Source organism: Panulirus ornatus, chromosome 7, assembly GCF_036320965.1.
Source record: "Panulirus ornatus isolate Po-2019 chromosome 7, ASM3632096v1, whole genome shotgun sequence".
Classification (NCBI taxonomy): domain Eukaryota; kingdom Metazoa; phylum Arthropoda; class Malacostraca; order Decapoda; family Palinuridae; genus Panulirus; species Panulirus ornatus.
In genome coordinates this window covers 2,591,348-2,617,552 of record NC_092230.1, presented here as the reverse complement: position 1 = coordinate 2,617,552, position 26,205 = coordinate 2,591,348, and the positions used below count along the sequence as shown (strand labels likewise).

At 39.4% G+C, this 26,205-nt stretch overlaps 1 long non-coding RNA gene across 1 annotated transcript; it reads left to right on the top strand.

Annotated features, from left to right (window-relative positions):
• The first annotated feature begins 2,760 nt into the window (after window positions 1–2,760).
• On the top strand, window positions 2,761–24,469 carry LOC139749367 (uncharacterized). Its single transcript, XR_011712953.1, has 3 exons — window positions 2,761–3,902; window positions 16,269–16,494; window positions 20,167–24,469. It is a non-coding gene; the product is annotated as an uncharacterized lncRNA (long non-coding RNA).
• The last annotated feature ends 1,736 nt before the right edge of the window (window positions 24,470–26,205 follow it).

The window sequence follows — 26,205 nt, the reverse complement described above, 5'->3', positions numbered from 1 at the left end:
CAAAGTATAATAAAAAAAAAAATATATATATATATATATATATATATATATATTATATATATTTATATATATATATATATTATTATATTTTTTATTATATATATATATATATATATATATATATATATATATATATATATATATATATTATTATATTTTTTTATTATACTTTGTCGCTGTCTCCCGCGTTTGCGAGGTAGCGCAAGGAAACAGACGAAAGAAATGGCCCAACCCCCCCCATACACATGTATATACATACGTCCACACACGCAAATATACATACCTACACAGCTTTCCATGGTTTACCCCAGACGCTTCACATGCCTTGATTCAATCCACTGACACCACGTCAACCCCGGTATACCACATCGCTCCAATTCACTCTATTCCTTGCCCTCCTTTCACCCTCCTGCATGTTCAGGCCCCGATCACACAAAATCTTTTTCACTCCATCTTTCCACCTACAATTTGGTCTCCCTCTTCTCCTTGTTCCCTCCACCTCCGACACATATATCCTCTTGGTCAATCTTTCCTCACTCATCCTCTCCATATGCCCAAACCACTTCAAAACACCCTCTTCTGCTCTCTCAACCACGCTCTTTTTATTTCCACACATCTCTCTTACCCTTACGTTACTCACTCGATCAAACCACCTCACACCACACATTGTCCTCAAACATCTCATTTCCAGCACATCCATCCTCCTGCACACAACTCTATCCATAGCCCACGCCTCGCAACCATACAACATTGTTGGAACCACTATTCCTTCAAACATACCCATTTTTGCTTTCCGAGATAATGTTCTCGACTTCCACACATTCTTCAAGGCCCCCAGGATTTTCGCCCCCTCCCCCACCCTATGATCCACTTCCGCTTCCATGGTTCCATCCGCTGCCAGATCCACTCCCAGATATCTAAAACACTTCACTTCCTCCAGTTTTTCTCCATTCAAACTCACCTCCCAATTGACTTGACCCTCAACCCTACTGTACCTAATAACCTTGCTCTTATTCACATTTACTCTTAACTTTCTTCTTCCACACACTTTTCCAAACTCAGTCACCAGCTTCTGCAGTTTCTCACATGAATCAGCCACCAGCGCTGTATCATCAGCGAACTACAACTGACTCACTTCCCAAGCTCTCTCATCCCCAACAGACTTCATACTTGCCCCTCTTTCCAAAACTCTTGCATTTACCTCCCTAACAACCCCATCCATAAACAAATTAAACAACCATGGAGACATCACACACCCCTGCCGCAAACCTACATTCACTGAGAACCAATCACTTTCCTCTCTTCCTACACGTACACATGCCTTACATCCTCGATAAAAACTTTTCACTGCTTCTAACAACTTTCCTCCCACACCATATATTCTTAATACCTTCCACAGAGCATCTCTATCAACTCTATATATATATATATATATATATATATATATATATATATATATATATATATATATATATATATATATATATATATATATATCAGCCTCCCCTGCGGACAGTTAAGTGCTTTCTGGTAGTCCAAATACAATCCACCCAGCTTCCCTTTTGTCTATGACAAAGCCCACACTTGTACAAATGTAAGAGGTTTGTTACAAATGATCACTGTTCCTTACATTATATCATCCATCTGCCTTCTGATTAGTTTTTTCCTGAACCTTTTCAAGCCACACTTTTCACCGAGACCGGTCTCCATCCTTATAGGCAGGAACGAAGGCTGACCCTTTCCACTCCCTTGGCCCGTCCTCTCCAGCGACATCCTCTACTGTATTTCAAGACATATGTACATGCGCTTGAACAAATCATCAGCACATATGGTGATATTTTATCAGGACCATGAGCCTTATATAGATCAAGATCTTTCGATATGTTGTTCATGTTTCTAGATATCTCAGTTTCCTACAATGGCTTCACTGGTGTTAGGGCTGAAGTGCCTTCCACTGTGAAACCAGTTTTGAATTTGTTATTCACTTCTTCACATATAATAATATCTTCCATTATGATTCTCCCTGATGAATCTCTTAGCCTGATACATGACAAATTATTCCAGAAGAATTCATGGAAAGATTTTGGATTTTTTTTCCAATAATCTTGCCAGATTTTCACTGTTCCTGCTATACTTGTTCCTTGCTCTTCTACCTGGCTGAGTGTCGCCTACATCTTCACAGCACATCTCAAGTTCCTATATTTTCTTAACATTTTATTGAACCATTTTTTCCTTTCTTAACCTTCCCTCCATATTTGAAGTATACTGCCCATATCCTAATTCCATCACTTTAAATTTCACAGAACCTCTCAACACAATGCTGTGCTTGCTGGCGAATGATTTCCATTTCCCATACCATGCTGTCATAGAAACTGTCTAGGTTAATGTAGTTTCCCTCTCGTGCATCTCCGCTTTACATTTTGTTTCATCTCTACTCTTAAACCTATTCATTTACCATATGGTCAAACTTGAGCATTACATGACAATTTCTCCAGCTGCTGTATCATGTATAACATTCTCAATATTTACGCTAGAATGTGTGAAGATAAAGGTCCAGTACTGATGGCCTAAGCCTCGCTACAACTCTGTCTCCTCAGGTAATGACTTATCAATCTGCTTCACCACCCTAATGTAAATCAGCTTCACCATCCTAATGTAATCTGCCTCACCACCCTAGTGTAATCTGCCTCACCACCCTAGTGTAATTCATTTCTGGAACTCAGCCTGACTACTCAAGTTAAATAGACATTCCTCGTCACCGCGTGGTCCCTCCAGCTTACCGCAAATATCCGCGGTCTAGCTACACTTGGTATATTCTGTGCCACTCCAAAGAAATGGATACATCTCACCTGGCTCATCTCTCATCTCTCCCTACAACAAAACAATGAGCAAGAAATATACTTGACATTTTATAGCAGAGTGGCTGAAAGACCCCAAATATGAGAAGTGGTCAAGAAAAGCAGAGAGGATGACAAAATGTCTTTGGAAGTACTGCTATTGTCCATTGTCTGCCAAAGTTAGTGACTGAAATACACAGCAAAACAGCTAAACATAAGAAAGTCCCGTTTGAAAAAGTGAGTGATGACGCAGGGAAGACTGAAATTTATCACTCTTCATTGCAGAACACTGTTCATTATGTGTTGATTATCTCGGTGAGCTGTGCAAAGGACGATTTGTAGGTAGTATAGGATGCAATAATTTAGAATGAAAAAAGTCTAAGTGTAGTGACTCAGCAGTGTGCAATGTTATTGCTCAGCGAGTTCGGTTCGATTGTTCGTGAGGGTTGAACACATTAACAAATCTGCCAATTGCCAAATCTCGTCAAGTGCCGTGCTGTCAAAGCTTTGCACAGTGACTGGGGCAGGTAGAGAGGAGAAATGTAGAAATCTAATGGCCGAAGAAGAAAACACTATATATATGAAGACGATGAAAACTTGAAACTTCATTACTGATTCGGAAGTGAAGATCAGCAGCCAGCGATAATAGAAAGAATAGGTGATTTTCAAGAGAAAAGGCGTGATTTAGCAAGAAAAGGTGAAGAAAATGACAATGATGAGGTCAAGACTGGTCAGAAGAAAAGGAACTCTGAGCAAGAAGAAAGTAGAAGGGATGCAAATAGTAATCGACCACAACAAGGTGGACAAACGAAGCTTCGAGATGGTGTGAAGGTGATGAACACCAAGGATGAAAATAACCCTGGCAGGAGGAAGGGGAAGAATATTAATAACAAAAAGCTGAGGGTTGTTCATCAGTCTCGCCTGAGTGACAGTGATGACGAGAAAGTGGAGGGAATGAACTCTGGAGGCGGAGGGACACAGACACTGTGACCTTTGGGAAGGCAGAGGCTATATTTTCACAGTACAGGAGATTTGGATTTTCTCCAGAAGCTACATTACGACTTTGTAAGTATCACATGGAGTTTGAGGTTTTGTTCGAGGAATGAAATTATAGACTATGTGACTGCTAGGAGTAATGTTGCTCTTAATTTCTCAAGTAGTGGTTTGAAAGGTGTTCTTATGGAGGGACCAGATGGAAGGGAGAAGTGTACTAATATTATAATATTTGATGTTCCTACATATTTAGATCATGGAGATCTTCCATTAGATAATAGATTTGTTTGGGTTAGAAGACGTGAAGTCAAAGATAAGTCTGAACCTAAACCACAGTTGATTGCTCTGACCAAAGGGTCAATCCCTGAGAAAGTATTTGTTCCCTGTATTGGATATAAATCTGTTGCTATATAACAATGAATTTCCAGTAATCTGTTACTGATATAGTAATGGAGTCATATGCAAAGCAAATGTCAATGATTACTGCTGTAGATTTTGTGGCAAAAATTATTCAAAGGTATGTATTAGTAAGTTCAAAGAAAAGATTGAATGTAATTGTGGTGAGAATCACAATGCAAATTCATGGTTATGTAAGAAGAGGCCTCAGCAAAACACCACAAGCAGGCAGGTCAGCAGATGAATGCAGGAATTAGGAGCAATGACCCTGTAGGTGGTGATGAGCAAGGGTCTCGACAACAAAACGTGTGGCAAGGAAGACTAGGGTCATGAGTGTTTTCACAAGTAGTAGGAAACGATACAGAATGGCCAGATAAGATTTCTGTTATGGTACCCAGAGAGAAGGAAGTTAAAGATGATGCTTTCTTGGAGTGAATTTGATGAATTTATGACCTCATTGTTGATATACAGAAGCAAATTGTGAATTTACACATTAATTGCAGTACCTAGTGCTGCTCAGGGATCTAATACTAAGAATGTTAAGATTAAGGTTTTAAAGTTGAAGAACTGCAGTAAGCACACACATTATAAGTGAGGTTGGTTCCTTGTTAGGTTTAGTGATGGTTTATGTGCAGCATCCTAAGGATAAAGTGAAATCTAGGCTGTTAAAGTGTCAAATCTGTGGAGAGTAAACTTAAACACAATGGAGGGTAAAAAATTTTAGTGTATTATCCTGGCATGTAAACAGTTGACAGAAAAGGTCCACAGATGTGCATACTTATGCCCTTGAAAATACCTGGTTTAAAAAGAGAGATGTACATAAGTAAATGTATGTGAGTAGGAGAGATGGTACATATTTGAGTAGGAGAGATGGTCAGTTGGCATTATTGGATTATGTTAATTGATAGGCGTGTAAAAGAGAGACTTTTGGATGTTAATGCTCTGAGAGGGGCAGCTGGAGGGATAGTCTGATCACTTTCTTGTGAAGGTGAAGATTTGTAGAGGTTTTCAAAAAAGAAGAAAGAATGTTGCGGGAGAAGAGAGTGGCGAGAGTAAGTGAGCTCGGAAAGGAGACGTGTAAAGAAGTACCAGGAGAGGTTGAGTGTAGAATGGCAAAAGGTGAGAGCAAATGACGTGAGGGGAGTGGGTGACTAATGGGATATATTTAGGGAAGCAGTGATGGATTGTGTAAAAGATGTATGTGGCATGAGAAAGAGGGAAGGTGGGCAGATTAGAAAGGGGAGAGTGGTGGGATGAAGTAAATTTGTCAGTGAAAGAGAAAAGAGAGGCGTTTGGACAATACTTGCCAGGAAGGAGTGCAAATGACTGGGAGATGTATAAAAGAAAGTGGCAGGAGGTCAAGGGAAAGGTGCAAGGGTTGAAAAAGAGGACAAGTGAGAGTTGGAGTGAGAGAGTATCATTAAACTTTGGGGAGATTAAAAAGATGTTTTGGAAGAAGGTAAATAATGTGTATAAAACAGTAACAAATGGGAACATTTGTGAAGTGGGGAAGTAAGAACAGGTAGTGATGAAGTGAGGAGATGGAGTGAGTATTTTGAAGGTTTGTTGAATGTGTTTGATGATAGAGTGGCAGATATAGGGTGTTTTGGTTGGGGTGGTGTGCAAATTGAGAGGATCAGGGAGAATGGTTTGGTTAAGAGAGGAGGTAGTGAAAGCTTTGCGGAATATGAAATTCTGCAAAGCGGCGGGTTTGAATGGTACTGCAGTGGAATTTATTAAGAAAGGGGATGACTGTGTTGTTGATTGGTTGGTAAGGATATTCACTGTATGTATGGATCATAGTCAAGTGCCTGAGGATTGGCTGAATGCATGCCTAGTGCAATTGTACAAAGGCAAAGGGGATACAGTTTGAGTGTTCTAACTATAGGGGCATAAGTTTGTTGAGTATTCCTGGGAAATTATATGGGAGGGTATTGATTGAGAGAGTGAAGGCATGTACAGAGCATCAGAGTGGGGAAGAGCAGTGTGGTTTCAGAAGTGGTAGAGGATGGGATGTGTGGATCATGCGTTTGCTTTAAAGAATGTGTGTGAGAAATACTTAGAAAAACATGGATTTGTATGTAGCATTTATGGATCTGGAGAAGGCATATGATAGAGTTGATAGAGATGCTTTGTGGAAGGTCTTATGAGTACATGGTGTGGGAGGTAAGTTGCTAGAAGCAGCGAAAAGTTTTTACCAAAGATGTAAGGCATGTGTACGAGTAGGAAGAGAGGAGAGTGATTGGTTCTCAGTGAATGTAGGTTTGCGGCAGGGGTGTGTGATGTCTCCATGGTTGTTTAATTTGTTTATGGATGGGGTGGTTAGGGAGGTAAATGCAAGAGTTTTGGAAAGAGGGGCAAGTATGCAGTCTGTTGTGGATGAGAGAGCTTGGGAAGTGAGTCAGTTGTTGTTCGCTGATGATACAGCGCTGGTGGCTGATTCAGGTGTGAAACTGCAGAAGCTGGTGACCGAGTTTGGTAAAGTGTGTGAAAGAAGAAAGTTGAGAGTAAATGTGAATAAAAGCAAGGTTATTAGGTACAGTAGGGTTGAGGGACAAGTCAATTGGGAAGTAAGTTTGAATGGAAAGCAACTGGAGGAAGTGAAGTGTTTTACATATGTGGAAGTGGATTTGGCAGTGGATGGAACCATGGAAGCAGAAGTGAATCATAGGGTGGGGGAGGGGGCAAAAGTTCTGAGGGTGTTGAAGGATGTGTGGAAGTCGAGAACATTATCTCAGAAAGCAAAAATGGGTATGTTTGAAGGAATAGTGGTTCCAGCAATGTTATATGGTTGCAAGGCATGGGCTAAAGATAGAGTTGTGCAGAGGAGGGTGGATGTGCTGGAAATGAGATGTTTGAGGACAATATGTGGTGTGAGGTGGTTTGATCGAGTAAGTAATAGTAGGGTAAGAGAGATGTGTGGTAATAAAAAGAGTGTGGTTGAGAGAGCAGAAGAGGGTGTTTTGAAATGGTTTGGTCACAAGGAGAGAATGAGTGAGGAAAGATTGACCAAGAGGATATATGTGTCAGAGGTGGAGGGAACGAGAAGTGGGAGACCAAATTGGAGGTGGAAAGAAGGAGTGAAAAAGATTTTGAGTGATCGGGGCCTGAACATGCAGGAGGGTGAAAGGTGCGCAAGGAATAGAGTGATTTGGAACGATGTGGTATACCGGGGTCGACTTGCTGTCAATGGATTGAACCAGGGCATGTGAAGCGTCTGGGGTAAACCATGGAAAGTTCTGTGGGACCTGGATGTGGAAAGGGAGCTGTGGTTTCGGTGCATTATTACATGACATCTAGAGACTGAGTGTGAACGAATGTGACCTTTGTTGTCTTTTCCTAGCGCTACCTCGCACACATGAGGGGGGAGGGGGTTGTTATTTCATGTGTGGCGGGGTGGCGATGGGAATGAATAAAGGCAGACAGTATGAATTGTGTACATGTGTATATATGTATGCGTCTGTGTGTGTATATGTAGGTATACGTTGAGATGTATAGGTATGTATATTTGCGTGTGTGGACGTGTATGTATATACATGTGTATGTGGATGGGTTGGGCCGTTCTTTCATCTGTTTCCTTGCGCTACCTTGCTAACGTGGGAGACAGCAACAAAGCAAAATAGATAAATAGAGATGCTCTGTGGAAGGTATTAGGAATATATGGTGTGGGAGGTAAGTTGTTAGAAGCAGTGAAAAGTTTTTATCAAGGATGTAAGGCATGTGTACCATGTAGGAAGAGAGGAAAGTGATTGGTTCTCAGTGAATGTAGGTTTGCGGCAGGGGTGTGTGATGTCTCCATGGTTGTTAAATTTGTTTATGGATGGGGTTGTTAGGAGGTGAATGCAAGAGTTTTGGAAAGAGGGGCAAGTATGCTGTCTGTTGTGGATGAGAGAGCTTGGGAAGTGAGTCAGTTGTTGTTTGCTGATGATACAGCGCTGGTGGCTGATTCATGTGAGAAACTGCAGAATCTAGTGACTGAGTTTGGTAAAGTGTGTGAAAGAAGAAAGTTGAGAGTAAATGTGAATAAGAGTAAGGTTATTAGGTACAGTAGGATTGAGGGTCAAGTAAATTGGGAGATAAGTTTGAATGGAGAAAAACTGGAGGAAGTGAAGTGTTTTAGATATCTGGGAGTGGATATGGCAGTGGATGGAACCATGGAAGCGGAAGTGAATCATAGGGTGGGGGTGGGGGCGAAAATTCTGGGAGCCTTGAAGAATGTGTGGAAGTCAAAAACATCATCTCGGAAAGCAAAAATGGGTATGTTTGAAGGAATAGTGGTTCCAACAATGTTGTATGGTTGCGAGGCGTGGGCTATGGATAGAGTTGTGCGCAGGAGGGTGGATGTGCTGGAAATGAGATGTTTGAGGACAATATGTGGTGTGAGGTGGTTTGATCGAGTAAGTAATAGTAGGGTAAGAGAGATGTGTGGTAATAAAAAGAGTGTGGTTGAGAGAGCAGAAGAGGGTGTTTTGAAATGGTTTGGTCACAAGGAGAGAATGAGTGAGGAAAGATTGACCAAGAGGATATATGTGTCAGAGGTGGAGGGAACGAGGAGAAGTGGGAGACCAAATTGGGGGTGGAAGGATGGAGTGAAAAAGATTTTGAGTGATCGGGGTCTGAACATGCAGGAGGGTGAAAGGCATGCAAGGAATAGAGTGAATTGAAGTGATGTGGTATACCGGGGTTGATGTGCTGACAATGGATTGAACCAGGGCATGTGAAGCATCTGGGGTAAACCATGGAAAGTTCTGTGGGGCCTGGATGTGGAAAGGGAGCTGTGGTTTTGGTGCATTATTACATGACAGCTAGAGACTGAGTGTGAACGAATGGGGCCTTTGTTGTCTTTTCCTAGCGCTACCTCGCACACATGAGGGGGAGGGTGGCAATGGGAATGAATAAAGGCAGACAGTATGAATTATGTACATGGGTATATATGTATATGTCTGTGTGTGTATATATATGTATACATTGAGATGTATAGGTATGTATATGTGCTGTGTGTGGACGTGTATGTATATACGTGTGTATGTGGGTGGGTTGGGCCTTTCTTTCGTCTGTTTCATTGCGCTACCTCGCTAACGCGGGAGACAGCGACAGAGCAAAATAAATAAATAAATAATTTTTATTTTACTTTGTCGCTGTCTTCCGCGTTAGCAAGGTAGCACAAGGAAACAGACGAAAGAATGGCCCTACCCACCCACATACACATGTAAATACATATACGTCCACACACGCAAATATACATAACTATACATTTCAACGTATACATATATATATACACACACAGACATATACATATATACCCATGTACATAATTCATACTGTCTGCCTTTATTCATTCCCACTGCCACCCTGCCACACATGGAATAACAACACCCTCCCCCTCATGTGTGCGAGGTAGCACTAGGAAAAGGCAACAAAGGCCACATTCGTTCACACTCAGTCTCTAGCTGTCATGTGTATATGAGTGGATGGGCCATTCTTTCTTTGTTTCCTTGTGCTACCTCATTGACGCGGGAAACGGTAATCAAGTATGATGATGAAAAAAATAATGATAGCTTTGCAGGAAGTTGGTTTAGATAAAGATTCCTTAAAGTTCCAAGAATATCAGCATTTTGAGTTACCGACTGATCTAAATATGAATACAGTAGGTTTGGTTACATATGCTAAAAATAGTATTCCTGCCACTTTAGTTCCAGCCTGTCAGGTTAATGGTACAGAAATATTGTGTGTAAATATTTATGCTAAAGATCGTATGAAATGCATTGTCAACATTTACATCCATGTGAGTATTTTGATACTTTGTGACTTTCCAGATGTTTATTCAGTGAAAAATGTGTTTTAGTCAGAGACTTGAATGCTTGACTTAAGGGACTTGTTAGTTCTTTTGGGAGCCAGAACCTTAATGGCCATATATTGCGCGATATATTTGTTGCCTTATATTATGCCATTCTGTTCAATATGGATGAATTTCTAGTAAATGCAGATATGTTGTATGAACTTCTGAGTGATCATTTTGTCATAAAGGTAACTTTAGGTATAGATAAGATCTGTTTTCATACTGCAAGATACAAATTAAAGAATGATGAGCATAGATATATGGTAAGCAGAGTTGGTAAGTGGTATAAAGATTATAAATATTATGTCAAAGATGAGAGCCAATTCTATGAGGACTTGTTGAAAGTAATTGATGGCATTTTAAATAAGACTAAAGAACAGCCAACTAATTAAGGCAGAAGGCATAAGCCAACTTACACCACTGATAAGCCAGTTAAGCTTAGGTTGGAATACATTGCAAAGAAAAGCACAGTCAATGGAGTAAAAATCCATATGATACTCAAAAAAGGATAACCATGACTCAAATTGCTGATTGTACAACATAGATGAGACAATGAGCATGAAAAAATTTTTGGAATGATTTTCTAGTGTTTCAGAAATGAAGAATTCGATGTGTGTGGGGAGAAGTGAACAAAGTTAGGGGAATAAAGAGCAAATTTACTTCTCATCTTGATCCAAAAGCTAATGCTGATGAACTTATGATAAATGGGCTCATGCCTCGAGCTTTGAAAGCTTACTGGGTAATATACAAAACTGTTTGAGAAATTACCACTCCAAAAGAAGGTAGTTGTTTGATACACAGAAAAATCTTAATGATGATACATGTGTACCAGTTACTAGAGGTGAATTATTGAATGCTATCTAAAAGGGAAAGTCAACAGCTCCAGGGTAGGTTGGATTGACCTATGGTTTATTAGATTATTTAGTTGCAATGGAGAATATTCCTTTATTAGATCTTTTTTACGTCTTTTGAGAAGGGAGAAATTACCCACTCATTGGAAGATTGGCCTTATTCAACCAATTCCTTAAGGTGATAAAGATTACAGGCTCATGACATTTGCAGTCTGTTTATATAGAATGATGGAAAGAATTATCTTGAATAGGTTGATTTATAAATTAGGTTACCACATATCTGATAATTTATTTGGGTTTATCAAAGGCAGAAGTACAATGATTGTGTTGTAAAATGCTTGAGTAATACTAACATTAGAGGTTTTATTGACTAAAAAGGTGCTTTTGATACAGCAAAGATGTAATACTTGAAGAGCTGATGAATAAAGGAGTCAAAGGGCATTTACTTCAATGGATTGGTGATTATTTGCCAGACAGAAAAGCAAAAGTTTGGTTTTAGGGTTTTGAATCTGAGGAGAGGTCTTGAGCTAAGTACTCAACAAGGGGGAGTTTTAAAGTCACTTGCTTTTCAGTGTTTTAATGAATCAGATAGGCAGGCAGACATAGATTTCCAGTAGGTACACAAGGTATAATTCATGCAGATGTTTTATTATAATGTGTTAATGAAGATATAATGAATAAGGCACTTGTTGAGCTTGACCTATTGAATGTATTAATGGGGGTTTGTGATAATTGGAATCAAAATTAAATTCCAGTCAAGAACTGTGAATAATGGAATTTTATTTAATGGAGAAAGACTAGAAAAAGAAAATAGTTATAAATACCTAGGGACGTATATTAGTTTCCATAATGTCATAAATGCAATAAACCATGTCAAAAATATCTGTACTGCAGGGTTGAAGCAGTTGGGTTGGTGTACCAGTATTTAGGACTTTGTATATTAGCACTGATAGATCAGTCATTGATTATGCTGCACCTGTACTCATGTCCATTCACAGAAAGACTTGTGCCCTTTGGAAATAGTGCAAAATAAGGCAATGAGGATAATTTTAGTATGTGCAAGAACTACTCATATAGAATTAGAGTTGGTTGTTGATGCTGTTGTTAGGATGGTGATGATGGAATAGTTTCTTTGTTATATAAATATCAGAATAGCCATTACTATGTTAAAGTGAATAGTTACAGCCAAAAATTGTACAAGACTTTATTAGATTATGATGCAATAAAATATTGTACACCTCTGGAAACTGATAATAGGATTTGACCACAGTTGCAAGATAAAACTTCAGTAGATATTCTTCGGTGGGGTGCTAAGAAAGATGAACTTTGTACAGCAGAGTTAAAACAAATTTTCTTGCCTAAGATCAATAATCTTCCCAGATGTAATGTAATTCATATATCCTGTGATGGCTCTGAGAATGGTATTAAGCCTCGATGTGGAGCTGTAGTAAGGGAATACTTTGAAGAGGGAGTAATATTGGATGAGCATATATCTAAGAGAGTTGGTGACTATACATAAACTACAAGTGCAGAGCTTCATGCTATATATGAAGGTTTAAAAGTTGCATCAATGTAAGGCAAATATATTTTCGTATTTGTAGAGAGGGCTTTGTTTTCTTTTAACAGTACAAATACTGTATATTAGCACTGATAGATCAGTCATTGATTATGCTGCACCTGTACTCATGTCCATTCACAGAAAGACTTGTGCCCTTTGGAAATAGTGCAAAATAAGGCAATGAGGATAATTTTAGTATGTGCAAGAACTACTCATATAGAATTAGAGTTGGTTGTTGATGCTGTTGTTAGGATGGTGATGATGGAATAGTTTCTTTGTTATATAAATATCAGAATAGCCATTACTATGTTAAAGTGAATAGTTACAGCCAAAAATTGTACAAGACTTTATTAGAATATGATGCAATAAAATATTGTACACCTCTGGAAACTGATAATAGGATTTGACCACAGTTGCAAGATAAAACTTCAGTAGATATTCTTCGGTGGGGTGCTAAGAAAGATGAACTTTGTACAGCAGAGTTAAAACAAATTTTCTTGCCTAAGATCAATAGTCTTCCCAGATGTAATGTAATTCATATATCCTGTGATGGCTCTGAGAATGGTATTAAGCCTCGATGTGGAGCTGTAGTAAGGGAATACTTTGAAGAGGGAGTAATATTGGATGAGCATATATCTAAGAGAGTTGGTGACTATACATAAACTACAAGTGCAGAGCTTCATGCTATATATGAAGGTTTAAAAGTTGCATCAATGTAAGGCAAATATATTTTCGTATTTGTATAGAGGGCTTTGTTTTCTTTTAACAGTACAAATACTGTAAACAAAGAATTGTTGTCATGGTGCAAAGACATTATCCTTCACGTGAAAGTTGATGAATATACTGTGAAGTTTATATGAATACCACCTCATATTGGCATTTATCTAAATGAAATGGCTGATGGACTGACTAAGGAAGCAACAAATGAAAATAGCATTGACTCTGAGATTAGTATGAGTTTAAGAAGAATCAAGGGTGTAATTTGGACAATAAGAAAAGAATAGGAAATGGAAAATATTCAGGAAATTATAGATAAAGGAAGTGAAAGTTTGAAACATATTGCTGTTTCACAGAACACAAATGTAAGTTATGGAAGAGCATCTACCAGAGTAGATACTCTAATAGTGAGGTTAAGGTTAGGCTATGAATATTAATGGGAGTTTGTTAATGGTGATGGAATACCATGTAAACTTTGTAATGTAGAAAAATCTCATACACTGAAACACTCTGAATATCATTGTCATAAAATAGAAGCTTAGAAATCCTAATATCACTGAGGTTGCTGATCAAGTTTGTCACATTATTAATAGCAATGTATTTCCCAGGATCTTAAAAAAATACAAATGTTTTGCTTTTAGATTTTTTCTTTAGGCCTTTTAGGTCAGTTGGGTGGGTGCATCAGTAGGCTGACCAATCCCTTTGATGTATTTTATTTTACATTGATAAACTTTTTGAATTTGAATTGAGATGTGATTGCCCTGCATTTTAACAGTGACTTAAAAAAGTGATGTAGACAATCAGAAATTTAGCCTTTTTCATTGATGAGTAATGACATTACAGTAACAAAACTATTGGGTATTGCTTTCTATTCTGAAAGTGAGAAGATTGTAGTGACTTTCTTGGACCTTGTTGAGTTGACTGACTGTAATGCTAATGGGAAATATGATGCCATCGAGAAGTCCTTGAAAAACAATGGGTTGGATTTACAAAACCATGTAATTGGCACCGACAATGCTTCTGTGATGACAAGTGTAAAGAGTGGAGTGTATGCTAAACTTACGTTAGAAGTTCCCCATCTGATCCTGATCAAGTGTGTGTGTCATTCTTTACAGCTGGCTGTGTTTCATGCTGCAACAGAATGTCTTCCTAGGAACTTGGATTTTATGATCAGAGAGACCTATAATTGGTTTTCCCCCTCTGCCATTCACGAAGCAAGGTACAAGGAGATCTTTCTTTGATCAATGATGGTCAAGCTCTGTTGAAATTAATACAGCTAAGCCAGACTCTTGCTGTCAGTTGAATCAGCAATTGTCAGAATACTGCTGGAGTGGGTTGAACTTAAGACTCACTTTAAAATGGCAAGAAATGGTGAAAGGTGTTACACAGCTCAGAACCTCTATGACATGTTTTTGGACAAGAAAATCTCTGCCTTCTTGATGTTCCTGAAGCATATTCTTGGAGGACTGCAGCGTGTAAATGAGAAATTTGAAGCGGAAGTACAGGATCCAACCAAACTGCTAAGTGACCTTATTCATCTTTTTAATTCCATACAGTCTAAGGTCTTTATCCCAGGCAGAAAATTAAAGGAAGGAGATTCAGTAGAGAACTACTTAGACCCACATTTGTACTTGGGGTACAAGTTTGAAAAGGAGTTGACACAATGCAATTTTCGTGATGAAAAGGATATTCAAGGAAAATGCACTCAGTTTGTAGTGGAGTTGGTGAAACAGCTTCGTCAATGTTTACCAGACAATGTTCAGGTGTTACAACCAGCGCCTGGAATACTGGGATTAGCAAAGATTTTTACTGATAATGAAGAAATTCTCACACGCATTGAGTTCCAGTGGAGGAAGCTTCATCATGTACTGTGGAAACAGAACACTAGCACCCTAGCACTCTGGGCTGAAATAGCCTCGTACAGCGATGCAACAGGGGAAAATCCCTTCAGTGACCTCTTTGAGTTGACTTTGACTGTGCTGACTGCCTCACTCCAACACTGATATAGAACGTATCTACAGTCATATGAACATCGTGAAGTCAAAGCTTCGAAATAGGCTACCAAAAGCTGAAATGTAACACTAACTATCAAGTAAGGATTAAGAAGAAATGGAAACTGCTGTTATTATTATAAACTGCCTAAGGAAGTACTGAAAAACATTAGGTCACTGAAAGCATACAAGTCATCGCAACCACAACCAGGACCCTCGCATAGACCACCACAATGTTGTGTGTATGCTAAACATGGCTATAGATATGGATGTATGGAGGAGGGTGGATGTTTGAAATGAAATATTTGAGGACAATATGTGGTGTGAGTTGGTTTAATTGAGTAGGTAATAAAAGGGTAAGAGAGGTGTGGTGATAAGAAGAGTGTAGTTGAGAGTGCTGAAAAGAATGTGCTGTAATGATTTGGACATATGGAGAAATTGAACTAAAACAGGTTGTCAAAGGGGATACATGTGTCAGAAGTGATTGGGACAAAGAGAATAGGAGGGGGACAAAATTGGAGATGGAAAGATGAAAAGAAAGCAATTTTGAATAAATGCAGGAAGGTGAAAGGCCTGCACAGGATAATGCAAATTGGATCGATGTTGTTTACAGGGAGTGGTGTGCTGTTAGTGTATTAATCCAGGGCATGTGAAGTGGCCAGGGGAAACCATAGGAAGGTCTTTCATGTCTGGTTGTGGATAAGGGGCTGTGGTTTTGTTGCAATGCACATGACAGCTTGAGAATGGATGTATTTGAATGCAGTCTTTCTTCGTCTGTTCCTAGCGCTACTTCACGAATAAAGAAGATGGTAGACAAGTATCAAAGTAAAATGTATATCAGAACTCATAAATAATGCATTCATATTTTTTTCCTTCAGGAATTTCATACACTGCTTAGTGATTTGCACAAAGCTGGTCTTATGAATGTTTAGTACTCCTGTTTATGAATATGATGAACTTTCAACCATGCCCCATACTTTGTTGAAAGTAAAGGTTATGGATTGATGATAAAATAGAAACATTACTTATGATATACATATTCTTTATAGATAGTGATGGACTACAGTGCAGCATTGTATTTTTCAGAGAATGTTTGTCTACATGAATAGTGATGTAATACAGTTATGAACATATTCAGAAAATTTTGTTCACAAATAAGAGACTTGGAGAAACTCTACTTCATCTTTTATTCATGTGTATCAGTCAAGAGAAAGCATCTAAAGTGTTCCATGATTGCTGTTCTTCAATAGATAAGAAACAGGAGTCCAAGTTCCACAAAGCTACATTTGATTGGTACAAGTCATCTAAGCAGGTAATCCTCTGTGTATTTTGTTGTTTGCCATATATTGTTTACTTCCCTCCTGCAAAAGATGCATCCCCTAAAGTTCCCTAAAGTCCATCACCATGGGTTTTTGACTCACATTTTTTCAAATATGAGGTGTGACCAGTTGTTATAATTAAATGGCCTCAAAGGTATACTTAATGTAGTCATTCCTCTGATTTCCCAGTTTAGCATGTATTTCCTTGTCAAGCATATAGTTGACAAGTGTAGTAAAGTAAGATAATTTGTAGGTCATACTTGAGTGTCTCTTTCCTAATCTATAATAAGAACAGTTGAAAATTGTTTGCTTCATGTGAATTGTGCATGAAGCCAGAAGATTTGTATGTTTCAAAATATGAGTAGCTGGGACTACGAGTTATTGGTAAGGGGTTAAGGTGGGTGATGGGAGAGCATTTATGGGTGCTGAATGCCTTCACAGGTTATCTTCAGTTACTCCTCAGACTTGAGAGAGGGGGTATTAAACAGTTTGTGTAGCTGTTGCAGCCACTGACAAAATTTATTTATTTTTTTTTTTTTTTTTTTTATACTTTGTCGCTGTCTCCCGCGTTTGCGAGGTAGCGCAAGGAAACAGACGAAAGAAATGGCCCAACCCCCCCCCCCATACACATGTACATACACATGTCCACACACGCAAATATACATACCTACACAGCTTTCCATGGTCCACCCCAGACGCTTCACATGCCTTGATTCACTCCACTGACAGCACGTCAACCCCTGTATACCACATCGCTCCAATTCACTCTATTCCTTGCCCTCCTTACACCCTCCTGCATGTTCAGGCCCCGATCACACAAAATCTTTTTCACTCCATCTTTCCACCTCCAATTTGGTCTCCCTCTTCTCCTCGTTCCCTCCACCTCCGACACATATATCCTCTTGGTCAATCTTTCCTCACTCATTCTCTCCATGTGCCCAAACCATTTCAAAACACCCTCTTCTGCTCTCTCAACCACGCTCTTTTTATTTCCACACATCTCTCTTACCCTTACGTTACTTACTCGATCAAACCACCTCACACCACACATTGTCCTCAAACATCTCATTTCCAGCACATCCATCCTCCTGCGCACAACTCTATCCATAGCCCACGCCTCGCAACCATACAACATTGTTGGAACCACTATTCCTTCAAACATACCCATTTTTGCTTTCCGAGATAATGTTCTCGACTTCCACACATTTTTCAAGGCTCCCAAAATTTTCGCCCCCTCCCCCACCCTATGATCCACTTCCGCTTCCATGGTTCCATCCGCTGACAGATCCACTCCCAGATATCTAAAACACTTCACTTCCTCCAGTTTTTCTCCATTCAAACTCACCTCCCAATTGACTTGACCCTCAACCCTACTGTACCTAATAACCTTGCTCTTATTCACATTTACTCTTAACTTTCTTCTTCCACACACTTTACCAAACTCAGTCACCAGCTTCTGCAGTTTCTCACATGAATCAGCCACCAGCGCTGTATCATCAGCGAACAACAACTGACTCACTTCCCAAGCTCTCTCATCCCCAACAGACTTCATACTTGCCCCTCTTTCCAGGACTCTTGCATTTACCTCCCTAACAACCCCATCCATAAACAAATTAAACAACCATGGAGACATCACACACCCCTGCCGCAAACCTACATTCACTGAGAACCAATCACTTTCCTCTCTTCCTACACGTACACATGCCTTACATCCTCGATAAAAACTTTTCACTGCTTCTAACAACTTGCCTCCCACACCATATATTCTTAATACCTTCCACAGAGCATCTCTATCAACTCTATCATATGCCTTCTCCAGATCCATAAATGCTACATACAAATCCATTTGCTTTTCTAAGTATTTCTCACATACATTCTTCAAAGCAAACACCTGATCCACACATCCTCTACCACTTCTGAAACCGCACTGCTCTTCCCCAATCTGATGCTCTGTACATGCCTTCACCCTCTCAATCAATACCCTCCCATATAATTTACCAGGAATACTCAACAAACTTATACCTCTGTAATTTGAGCACTCACTCTTATCCCCTTTGCCTTTGTACAATGGCACTATGCACGCATTCCGCCAATCCTCAGGCACCTCACCATGAGTCATACATACATTAAATAACCTTACCAACCAGTCAACAATACAGTCACCCCCTTTTTTAATAAATTCCACTGCAATACCATCCAAACCTGCTGCCTTGCCGGCTTTCATCTTCCGCAAAGCTTTTACTACCTCTTCTCTGTTTACCAAATCATTTTCCCTAACCCTCTCACTTTGCACACCACCTCGACCAAAACACCCTATATCTGCCACTCTGTCATCAGACACATTCAACAAACCTTCAAAATACTCATTCCATCTCCTTCTCACATCACCACTACTTGTTATCACCTCCCCATTTACGCCCTTCACTGAAGTTCCCATTTGCTCCCTTGTCTTACGCACCCTATTTACCTCCTTCCAGAACATCTTTTTATTCTCCCTAAAATTTAATGATACTCTCTCACCCCAACTCTCATTTGCCCTTTTTTTCACCTCTTGCACCTTTCTCTTGACCTCCTGTCTCTTTCTTTTATACTTCTCCCACTCAATTGCATTTTTTCCCTGCAAAAATCGTCCAAATGCCTCTCTCTTCTCTTTCACTAATACTCTTACTTCTTCATCCCACCACTCACTACCCTTTCTAAACAGCCCACCTCCCACTCTTCTCATGCCACAAGCATCTTTTGCGCAATATGTATATATAAGATATGTATATAAGATATCTATATATAAGATATCTATATAAGATATCTATACATCTATATAGATATTTATATATAAGATATCTATAGATATTTGTGATAAACTATATGCATAAATCATATTGATTGTAACAAAATAATAGGAAAATTATTATTCTGTCAGTATATATTGTAATAAATGTGCCTATTTATTGTACATAGCTAAGTTTCCTTATACAGTGTATTGTTTGCCTCATTCGGTGAGGATAGAAATGTTTTTCATACATCTGGGAAATAAAGTAATCTATAGGCATAGAGAAGAAACTTATTTTGAATGGGTATACTTTTTCAGCAGGGAAGGTAGTATTATGCTCTCCAAGCATGCAGTTATCTCTCCATTTGATTTGAATATGTTCTTGAATCCCTATCTTAAACAGAATTTTTGTGGAGATAGATTAATTTGTGTAGTCCAACAGAGGAGGCCTCGAGAATAGATGCACCTTCCACATACCCTCCAAGTTGTGTTGGGTTTGTGAATGTTGCTTATCCTGCAGTCATCATAATTCATGATCGTTAGCCAAACTAGCATTCATATCAAACATTTAGTGACCATGGTTGGAGATTATAAGTTTATTTTCTTTTTTTTATGATTGGTTGGTTCACAGATAACAGCTGTTTAGTGTCAAAAAATTTGTTAGGAAAGTTGTGCTCTCTCTCAACAGTCAATTTTTGAATGAATAGGACTGCTCAGCATGTACAAGACTCGCTGAGCTCAGAATCAACTCTTTTTGAATCTAACCTGTTAACTGAATTATATTGCTACTGATGCAAGTGTTCATGGGTATAATTGATAATCCTTTTACTACTAATATAGGTGTTATTGGCATTTCTTTCATCCTGTTTGCTAACAGTCCATTTTCTTCCAATAGAGTTCTGGACAGTCTGCACCAGCTGTTATGGCTAAAACACTAATTGCTCCAAGGGGACCCAATTTCACCTCAATATTGATGATGCTTACATGCATAGCTTTACACTCTATGCTTGTCAAGAAAGGTAAGAGGTGATGTCACTTTGAATTTCTCTCTAATTCTGATGTATTTAGTTGTGTCATCAGCGAACATGATCATATGTTTTCCGAAGATGGTTCATGCAGACTCTCTTTCGGGCACATGGTTCACTGCTTTTCTTTGTGAAAGCCTCCATACTGGTCCCTGATTGTTTTGCACTCATTCATGTATTCATGTATCTCCATACTATTAGTTTTTATCTAAAATTTAGAATTGATTTATACAGGACATAATGGAAATTGAAACGATATTTTTTTATGTACTTTGTCGCTGTCTCCCACATTAGCGAGGTAGCACAAGGAAACAGACAAAAGAATGGCCCAACCCACCCACATACACATGTATATACATACACATCCACACATGCACATATACATACCTATACATTTCAACATATACATATATATACATACACAGACATATACATATATACACATGTACATAATTCATACTTGCTGCCTTTATTCATTCCTGTCGCCACCCCTCCACACATGAAATGACAACCCCCTCCCCTCGCATGCGCGCGAGGTGGCGCTAGGAAAAGACTACAAAGGCCACATTTGTTCACACTCAGTCTCTAGCTGTCATGTATAATGCACCAAAACCACAGCTTCCTTTCCACATCCAGGCCCCACAAAACTTTCCATGGTTTACCACAGACGCTTCACATGCCCTGGTTCAATCCATTGACAGCACATCGACCCCGGTATACCACATCGTTCCAATTCAATATAAGTTAGTATATTTTTTCACCTCAGGACGAATCTCCTTGAATATTAGAGAGCAGGCACATGCTCACAGGGATTGAAATGTCTTTTTATCCCCAAAATAAGGGTATCCTTGAGAATTCACCCTCTGGCATAACAGCTAAAGAGTGTATGTGACCAGATAGTTGCCATTTCTTTGCCTGTTCCTGGTGCTGCCTCACTGATGGAGGAACAAGTATGAAAAACAATATATTTGCTTTGTTGCTGTCTCCCGCGTTAGCGAGGTAGCGCAAGGAAACAGACGAAAGAATGGCCCAACCCACCCACATACACATGTATATACATACACGTCCACACACGCAAATATACATACCTATACATCTCAATGTACACATATATATACACACACAGACATATACATATATACACATGTACATAATTCACAGTCTGCCTTTATTTATTCCCATCGCCACCTCGCCACACATTTTAATAACAACCCCCTCCCCCCTCATGTAAGCGAGGTAGTGCTAGGAAAAGACAACAAAGGCCCCATTTGCTCACACTCAGTCTCTAGCTGTCATGCAATAATGCACCGAAACCACAGCTCCCTTTCCACATCCAGGCCCCACAGAACTTTCCATGGTTTACCCCAGATGCTTCACATGCCCTGGTTCAATCCATTGAACAAATAATATAAATAAAGATGATGTTGGACGTATTTCATATTTAAAAGATGTCGGGTGAATGTGGAAATCCTGGCTTTCTCTGTCAAGAGATCTTTTTGGACGGTCCTTGACTTGGTGTTTAACCCTTTAATGTCTCCTGACAGATATTTACTCAAGCCAACCAATGCCTGTGGCCATATTTAAGTATTCAGTTACATGCCTCTATTTTAAGGCCATGTGCCAAGTTTGTATGATGGCTGAGGTGGCAGTACATGTTACTTTTCCAAACAATCAGTTACCCTTCAGCCATGCTAGTGAGAGCACACATTTGTGAGAGTTTCAGGAAGGAAATGGAGTGGCTTCTAACAAGATTTAGACAACAAGGAGGATGCCATGTCTTTTATGGACACTGGTTCTTCTAACACTGAAAGTTGACCAAGATAAGGCAGGGGAAGGCTTCCAAGCAAGTGTTGGGGTATTTTTGCCATTGCCCACCAGACCTTCACAACATTACATCTGACTGGTCTAGCTAGTAATTTTTATTATTTATCATTATTATACTTATCACTGCTTTCCATGTCAGTGATAGCACCAGGAAACAGACTAAGAATGGCCCATCCGCTCATAAACACATTTTTTTTCATACATATTCACCATTTCCCGCATTAGTGAGGTAGCATTAAGAACAGAGGACTGAGCCTTAGAGGGAATATTATCACTTGGCTCCCTTCTCTGTTACTTCTTTTGGAAAATTTAAAATGGAAGGGGAGGATTTCCAGCCCCCCTGCTCCCTCCCCTTTTAGTCACCTTCTACGACAGGCAGGGAATATGTAGGAGGTATTCTTTCTCCCCTATCGGCAGGGATAGGGGATGTACATAAATGCCCATACATGCACATATACATATCAGCATATACATACATATACATACACAGACATATACATATGCACATGCATACATATTCATACTTCTTGGAAATTTTACAAACATTTATAATTTCTCTGATACAGATACGTTATTGATGAATTGCATTGATTATAACAAGATTTATCATATGAACTGAAAAAGTTATAATAATGTAATCATTTTTTTAGTATAGATAAATGATAGAACATGTACAGTGATAACTTAACTTGAAACTTGTGCCTCACTCCTGTACATTTTAACACTTTGTACTGAAACATCTTTAAAATTTCTTCACATTATAGGAATGAAATTAGTGGATGAATTATTCATTTGGAGTGTTTTTTCATTGTTATATTAATATTCTCTAAAACCATACTGTTGAATACATTTATCTTCAAAAATGTGAATTTTGAGAGTTGGTTAGGAAATTTTGATGCAGTAGAGAAGAGTGTTTGCTGTGTGCTGAGATTTTAAAGAGCACTCTTTTGCCAGTCCAAAAATGGGATTCAATAAGAAAAAGAATGATTTTGCACCTGTCTTTTCATAACATCTATATTCTGGAACAGGATTACCTCCATCCAGAATGTCCCGTAAACCTTACATTTAAACAACTGGATAGTCATTTTAGACTTAAGGAATGCCCACTAGCACATTCCAATAAATTGTGAATGATGAAGGTTTTGGCATTTAAGATTAGTACCCACCACACTTGGCATTTTAAGATGATGCTCTTTGGTTTATGCTTAGCCCCCCATATTTTTTTGCATTGGAATCTTGGCTCTTCTCTCAAAACTATCATCCTTTGAGATGATAGTTTTGGCTTATCTTGACAAGCTTTTGGTGATTTCACCTTCAAAGGCGGAATGCACTTGACAAGGGCTTAAACCTTAAAAACTTTTCAAAAAGCAAGTTTTATTACCACCCTGGACAGTTCATGCTTGGTTTCCAGCCAGGTCCTGACCCTCTCACTTCGCACACCAGCCCAAAGAAAACACCCTACATCTACCACTCTATCGTCAAACACATTCAACAAACTTTCAAAATACTCACTTCATCTCCTTACTTCATCACTACCTGTTTTTAATTCCCCCCTTCACCGATGTTCCCATTTGCTCTCTTGCTGTATGCACATTATTTATCTCCTTCCAAAACATCTTTTTATTCTCCCTAAAGTTTAATGATACTCTCAAACCCACATATCCCTGCATGTCATAGAAGGCTGCTAAAAGGGGAGGGAGTGGGGGGCTGGAAATCTTCCCCTCCCATATTTAATTCAACAAAAGAGGGAACAAAGATGGAGGCCTGTTGAGGGTACTCCCTCTAACACTCAGTACTCTGCTCTTAACACTACCTCACTAATGTGGGAAACAAGAGGAATATTCTCACTTGGCCCCCTTCTCTGTTCCTTCTTTTGGAAAATTAAAAAACGGTAGGGGAGGATTTCCAGCCCCCAGTTCCCTCCCCTTTTAGTCACCTTCTACAACACGCAGGAAATACATGGGATGTATTCTTTTTCCATTATCCCCAGGTATATATATTTACCTGGAGATAGGGGAGAAGGAATACTTCCCACGTTTTCCCTGCGTGTCGTAGAAGGCGACTAAAAGGGGAGGGAGTGGAGGGCTGGAAGTCCTTCCCTCTCGTTTTTTTTCTTTTTTTTTTTTCAATTTTCCAAAAGAGGAACAGAGAAGGGGGCCAAGTGAGGATATTCCCTCAAAGGCTAAGTCCTCTGTTCTTAACACTACCTCGCTAACGTGGGAAATGGCAAATAGTATGAAAAAAGTATATATATATATATATATATATATATATATATATACAAATAAAGTGCATATGAACACGCACCTTCATAGAGGTTGTTGGAGGTTTGTATGTTCTATGATATATATATATATATATATTTTTTTTTTTTTTGCTTTGTCGCTGTCTCCCGCATTTGCGAGGTAGCGCAAGGAAACAGACGAAAGAAATGGCCCAACCCACCCCCATACACATGTATATACATACGTCCACACACGCAAATATACATACCTACACAGCTTTCCATGGTTTACCCCAGATGCTTCACATGCCTTGATTCAATCCACTGACAGCACGTCAACCCCGGTATACCACCTCGCTCCAATTCACTCTATTCCTTGCCCTCCTTTCACCCTCCTGCATGTTCAGGCCCCGATCACACAAAATCTTTTTCACTCCATCTTTCCACCTCCAATTTGGTCTCCCTCTTCTCCTCGTTCCCTCCACCTCCGACACATATATCCTCTTGGTCAAACTTTCCTCACTCATTCTCTCCATGTGCCCAAACCATTTCAAAACACCCTCTTCTGCTCTCTCAACCACACACTTTTTTTTACCACACATCTCTCTTACCCTTTCATTACTTACTCGATCAAACCACCTCATACCACATATTGTCCTAAAACATCTCATTTCCAACACATCCACCTTCCTCCGCACAACCTTATCTATAGCCCATGCCTCACAACCATATAACATTGTTGGAACCACTATTCCTTCAAACATACCAATTTTTGCTCTCCAAGATAATGTTCTCACCTTCCACACATTTTTCAATGCTCTCATAACTTTTGCCCCCTCCCCAATCCTGTGACTCGCTTCCATTTCCATGGTTCCATCTGCTCCCTAATCCCCTCCCAGATACCTAAAACACTTTACTTCCTCCAGATTTTCTCCATTCAAACTTATCTCCCAATTGACTTGTCCCTCAACACTACTGTACCTAATAACCTTGCTCTTATTCACATTTACTCTCAGCTTTCTTCTTTCACACATTTTACCAAACTCAGTCACCAGCTTCTGCAGTTTCTCACAAGAATCAGCCACCAGCGCTGTATCATCAGCAAACAACTACCAACTCACCTCCCAAGCCCTCTCATCCACAACAGACTGCATACTTGCCCCTCTCTCCAAAACTCTTGCATTCACCTCCCTAACAAACCCAGCCATAAACAAATTAAACAACCATGGAGACATCACGCACCCCTGCCGCAAACCAACATCCAGTGAGAACCAGTCATTTTCCTCTCTTCCTACTCGTACACATGCCTTACATCCTCGATAAAAACTTTTCACTGCTTCCAGCAACTTGCCTCCCACACCATGTACTCTTAATACCTTCCACAGAGAATCTCTATCAACTCTATCTTGTGCCTTCTCCACATCCATAAATGCTACATACAGATCTATTTGCTTTTCTAAGTATTTCTCACATATGTTTTTCAAAGCAAACACCTGATCCACACATCCTCTACCACTTTTGAAACCACACTGCTCTTCCTCAATCTGATGATCTGTTCATGCCTTGACCTTCTCAAACAATACCCTGCCATATGATTTCCCAGGAATACTCAACAAACTTATACCTCTGTAATTTGAACACTCACCTTTATCCCCTTTGCCTTTGTACAGTGGCACTATACATGCATTTTGTCAACCCTCAGGCACATCACCATGAACCATACATACATTGAATATCTTCACCAACCAGTCAACAACACAGTCACCCCTTTTTTATAAATTCCATGGCAATACCAAACCTGCCGCCTTGCCGGCTTTCATCTGCAAAGCTTTCACTACCTCTTCTCTCTTTACCAAATCAT